This window comes from Pinus tabuliformis, chromosome 8, assembly GCF_031772625.1.
Source record: "Pinus tabuliformis cultivar Carrire ecotype Pingquan chromosome 8, CPIR1, whole genome shotgun sequence".
Lineage (NCBI taxonomy): Eukaryota > Viridiplantae > Streptophyta > Pinopsida > Pinales > Pinaceae > Pinus > Pinus tabuliformis.
In genome coordinates this window covers 2,050,561,421-2,050,567,210 of record NC_142294.1, presented here as the reverse complement: position 1 = coordinate 2,050,567,210, position 5,790 = coordinate 2,050,561,421, and the positions used below count along the sequence as shown (strand labels likewise).

The window sequence follows — 5,790 nt, the reverse complement described above, 5'->3', positions numbered from 1 at the left end:
AAATAGACCTGTAACAACTTCCCCCTAAAGCTTGAAGTAGAAAATGATAATGTTGAGTGATATGTTTTATGATGTGATGAGGAGGATCTGAAGCGGATGGTGACCTGCATTAATTATAATACATAATATCATGATATCTTTGAATTTTCCATGAATTGTTGAGGGAAGACATACCTATACACAACATATAAATTTTTTATTACATGTACATAAATTAGATAGTCGTCTATAGATATAGACCCATGATAGGATGACCATCTATGTAAAGCCATTGTACAGATGATTTAGTCCTCTCATGAAATTGCAGCCCAGATGTATGAAACTAGATCTAAGGTCTTCTATCTCGTCCAATCATTCACTCAAGCACGAGTCTAACAATATGAAAATGTGATCTGAAGTTGAACATGAAAAGGGACCGTCTGATTACCAGCCAATGATGTAAGATGTTAACAAACGTGAAAGAAATCACTGATAATGATAATGATTCTCAAGGTACTATAGTACATTCTACATGGTGTGAATAAATGTTTTGATATCGAACACCATACAAAGTCTTTCGGTCGAATGCCTGTGATGTTAACCTGTCACCATAAGCGAGAAACTTGCCATTGATGTATGCAAGCCTCCAAGTATTGGAAAGGAGTTTCTAAGTCAACTTCCTGGATAATGTGTTAATTTCAACAAGAAGCGACTTGTCGCAGGAGGGCCTTGATGTATCCCCCATCAATGACACGAAACGAGTGTAATAGTTTTGAAAACAGAATGTGTCTGGCGACACAATGTTCAGGGATGGTGGTCATGAAAATGAAGGATTATGAGTATTGCAAAGGATGAAGTTCACTGAGTGACTTCTCTTGAACATGTCGACGACACTAAATGAATTAGCAGCGTTGATCCAAAACCAAAGTGATGGATGGGGTGATAGACCATAGGTATGATAACCATCAAGCAGATAACCCAACCCAAATAGCCACAAAGATGAAGTGAAAGTGTCATGTTCAAGGGCAACTTGCTACCATAAAGTGATTTATCTATTTTCCCATTTTCCCCAGTCATTACTGACCAGTACCTCTTTATTTTTTTAAACAAGCTTAAAGAGAATAACATAGGCTTGTAGTATAATTCCACCCTCGGGTGAATCCATTATTGTGTGATGTTTTAACGAGTCTAACGAAGGTGAAACTTGGTCTTGTTATGATAGACAATTTTGATGCTATTTGATGTTTTAACAAGTTTAACGACAACGAGAATCTGGTCCTTTTCATATTTAGAGAGTTTGAAAAGGAACAAAAAGAAACTCCACAAGTTATTTTTCGTAAATTTGTCTTTCAAGTCCGAAAAAACGTAAAATAATATAAGAGAGACCCTATTGACCATGTTCGATCAACGTATTCCTTTTTCGTAAGTAATCTATCTCAATCCAGAAAAGAGTTAAATTTATATTGAGTAGATGTCACAGACCATATATAGATGGACCTCTATAGTGAAGCAATGGCCTCAAATCTGAAAATTTTGATGAACTTAAATTTTGCTTATACTCTTGTATATACCTCAGTATATTTCAGCATGATCTTATGTACAACATCTATGCACCTATTATGATGGACAGTACCTATTTCAGTATCCCAATGGGAACCTTATGTAATTATTTTTTGCTTTTTGAATAGTGGGGACAAACCACAATACAACATATGCCTATGGGCATCAACAGCATGTAATTTCTTATCAATAGAAATTATGAATTTTCTTCTTCGGAAAAAAAAAATTATTGAGTAGATGTTTTCAATTTGTTTACGAGCTAAAAAGGGCAAGCACCCAACAATCTTTTCATGTTTCAAGAGTCTGAAAAGAGTTTAAAGAGGACTCCACTTAGAGAAATGAGTGGTGTCTAAAATAGCAACTAGTTTTGGTGATGTTGGAACTTCTCAAAACATGTAAAGGTCAAAAAATTGGCTAATAAGACCACTCATTGCAACTATTCCTCAAAAAGAGTAAAACAACCAAGTGAAAGCGTATGATCGGCCAAACATTATTATTTTTTTTCAACATAAAGAGAAAAGTAGAAAACAAACTAGGATAAAAATAAGTCACAACAAGATGAAAGAATTTGTCACCTAAGTGATCTTAGAAGGGTTGAAGATGAACAATATGAAGATTAGAACTAATTTTCATGAGCTCCATAATGCAATTGGACTTTGGTAAAGTCAAATCCCAAAACACCATGCATGGAATAGGTGACATGGAATAGTTTGTCACCTGTGTGATTTTACGTGGGTTGAAGATGAATAGAACTCTCTTAGATTGTCTATGATATACTCACATTCAATTTAATTTTCAAAATATTTATCACATTCCCAATCTTTTTTATTTTTTAATCCAGTGATATTATTGTGATCTTGAACCACTTCTTTCACTTCTTTTTAAAGATAAAAATAAAATATTCAAAAATTCTAATTAATCTCTTACTTTTTAAAGTCCAATACATCATTATTATTATCATTAAAAAAAATGAAAAAAACATTTATTTAAAAATATTTTTATAAATATTAAAAAATATAAAATTTTGAATCTCATTTTTATACCAGCAATGTAAAACCAGAAAAAGAGTCCCTGACCATTCACTGTGCGAAACCCATGACAAAGTGTGAAAATACCCCGTACAGATTTTTAGGTGGGTCTTTAAAAAAAGGCATAATCATCGGTGTAATGTGGGAAAACTGTTCATGAAAATCAGAGTATATTTTAACAAATTGATGTTTTAATTATTTTTTTAATGATTTTAAAAGTTGATTAAAAGAATTAAGTCTAAAATTTGATTAAAATAATTGAATAATAAATTTAACTTTGCACTATATATTTTAAGTATCTCAAATTTTTTGGAAAGGCATTGAATTTATTTATACCAAAATTGGCAATCTTACCCCCAAAAAAATTCTATCAGTAAATTTCTAATAAAAAGACAAAAACACCAATTAACTAAGCTGCAACTTCAAAGTTAAACTATACATATATCCATATCAATGCTCTTAATTAAACACCAGTTCTCAACCACCAACGAGCACCATTTCTCAACAACCAACAACCAAAAGAATAAAATAAAGGTAATCGATATATCCATATCGATGCCACACCATTTCTCAACAACCAACGAACACCTTCAATTAGATATATACCAACTATTAGCTGATAGCTTAAATTAGGTGTTTCACATGAGTTCAGCAATTCTAAATGCCCACAGTCATCATAAAAAACAATTTGTCTTCATAAAGAGCTAAACAATATGTATTGATTTCACACAGATGCAACATTAAACCCAATCAATATGACTAAACATGTTCGCAGAATGTACAGCCATAGTACCAGAATCAGAAATTGTAAGAGACTGGCCTCTGTGAGAAAAGTGAGTGCATAAAGAAGCTAATTGTAATCATATTGTACCTATTTGTTTGATCACTAACAACAGCATCACACAACTAATGTCATGAATTGACACCTTCCCACAACTAACCTTGTCAATTATGCCTCCTCCACAGGAATGTATTCACATTGACCTCCCTGTACTCAGGCTGATCCAACCTTCCTCAACAGCACTGTATTGACATTGACCTTCCTGTACCCAGGACAATCTAGTATCCACACTGTCGAAGCCCTGCAATCAATTCTGGCCCATGAAGGTCTACTCCAGCAAAATCCAAGGGAACCATGGTTTCTTCAAGTCTGAAGATCCACCATTTGTTACTGTTTCTATTACTGTAATCAATGCCTTTTCTAAATGTTAAACCCCATCACATCACATAACTAATCTTATGAATTATCCTTCCCCTGCACCAATCCATCCCTGATCGCTTTCTTCCTGTTCTCACTGGTTTGAAGATCCACAGTCCCGGTATTATCATTTCTCCTTATTCAAATATTTTCCCAACATTGGCAACAGATACCAACAGGAACATGTGAAGAAAATTGCACAGAGCCGGCCGAAGAAAACCAAACAGAGCAGCGTGGTGATCATAGCAGCTACATCCACTCTGGTATTGTGAGTCATGGCCGGTCTGGTCCTCCTGTAGAAGCTATACTCTCTCGTGGGTCTGGCGGGCCGATTATCCATGGACACATACCTTCTGAATTTTTTAACTTTAGATTGATGATGAAGACGCTTGTGCTCACGATTGCTGATGTTCGGCTTCACAACCCTAGGAGAAGCTGTAACGGAGATCAGGGTTCGCTGAACATGAGCTCTCGCAGGGCTGCTAGGTGCACTGATAGCAAGGACTGGTCTTGGGATTCTTCTGCTGAATTTATCAATGTCTTTTTGTTCTGCAATTGCCTCGACGCCTCCTCCATTCTGACTAGCTTTAGGGTTTCTAGGGTTTCTTAAAAACGTTGCGAACCATGAAACCCCAGACAAAATATATTTCTTCATGCACATCATACCGCAGACTGCCATGACCACGGCCGCGGCCGCGGCCGCAGGAAAGGCCGATTTTTTAACCCATATCGCACTCAACCCCAAAACCCCAAAAGCCGTAGTCTTGAAAATCCGAGACCATGGCATGATCAAGCTATGGCTCCTCGGATCGAACACAGAAATCGAATTACTCTCAGACAAGCCATTAATATGATTCCCTGCATCCTTTTTCCTCAATTCGCCGGCCTTCTGTCCATTATTGTTCACAGCAGGTCCCAGGATCGAAACCCCAGCAGCACCCGCGCCAGTGCTTTTCTTCCCAATTACCCCTCTGTCTCTCACCACAACCGGGATCCATCCGTTCTTTGAATAAGCGAACCTCACCAGGGCCGCTGGTGCACCGGTCTTTCTGGCAATATATTCTCTTCTGGCAGAGAGCTCGGCATAGACAGTCTTGAACTTGTCAAGCCCTCTGGAAGAATAAGGGTTCGACCTTTTCCCATGTCTTTGCCGGGAACAGGCCTTTGGCGAGACAGCGATTTCTTCTGCTTCGCCTTCCACCGATATCTTTCCACAACGCATTGATCTTTTCTCTGTTACATACACACTGAATACACTGAATATACACCCAGATATTGATCGATCCTGTAACAAAAAAAATCGAAAACCCAACTCAAAAAACTACTGAATTCCCCTGTTCCCAGCCTTAATCGGCATCTGAAAGCTTCTGCAGCCCGCCATAATTTCGTTCATGCCAGAATTGGAATTCCTGGAATTGCTCATGAATAGGAAAATGAAACCAGCTGACAAATTAATGACCAATAGTAAATGTTGATCCATATCGACCTGTGAAAAGTGGTACAGAGGATTAAGGAGATTCATCCAATAGCGATCAATTAATAAAGTGACTGGTGGTGATGATAATCCAACGAAAAATTCGGATAAGAAGATGATTATTGACTTGGTTGGTCAGATTTCCTTATTGTCCAGACGATTTGGTTCATTGTTACAATCCCAAAGTCAGCCGTCCACTGTACTAAAATCCTCAAGGTGACACGTCCTCAACCGTTGTGGCGATACTTATCCCTCGGGCCTCGATCTCCATCACTTTTGGAAAAATTGTACAGTCTGCTCCAATTATGCAATGGAGACGGGAAACCCTAACTGCTCCAATAAAGTAAGTTTGAACCTGTCACAATTCTTACCTAATAATTGTTTAGGAGGCATTGTTTCATAACGTGGAGTTGTTAAAATCTAAGATTTTTAATCGTCTTTTCAAAGGATCTGGCACTACTTTCCACTTCCTTAAATACTTGCCATTTCTGTATGGTTGCGTGTCATCATTTTGGCCATGGCTTTTGGAGTGTGAAAACTATGGGAAAGGT

The 5,790-nt window shown here is 37.3% G+C and overlaps 1 pseudogene; it reads right to left on the bottom strand.

Moving 5' to 3' along the window:
• Nucleotides 1–3,254: 3,254 nt before the first annotated feature.
• LOC149244699 (uncharacterized) lies at nt 3,255–5,459 on the bottom strand (annotated as a pseudogene).
• Nucleotides 5,460–5,790: the final 331 nt, after the last annotated feature.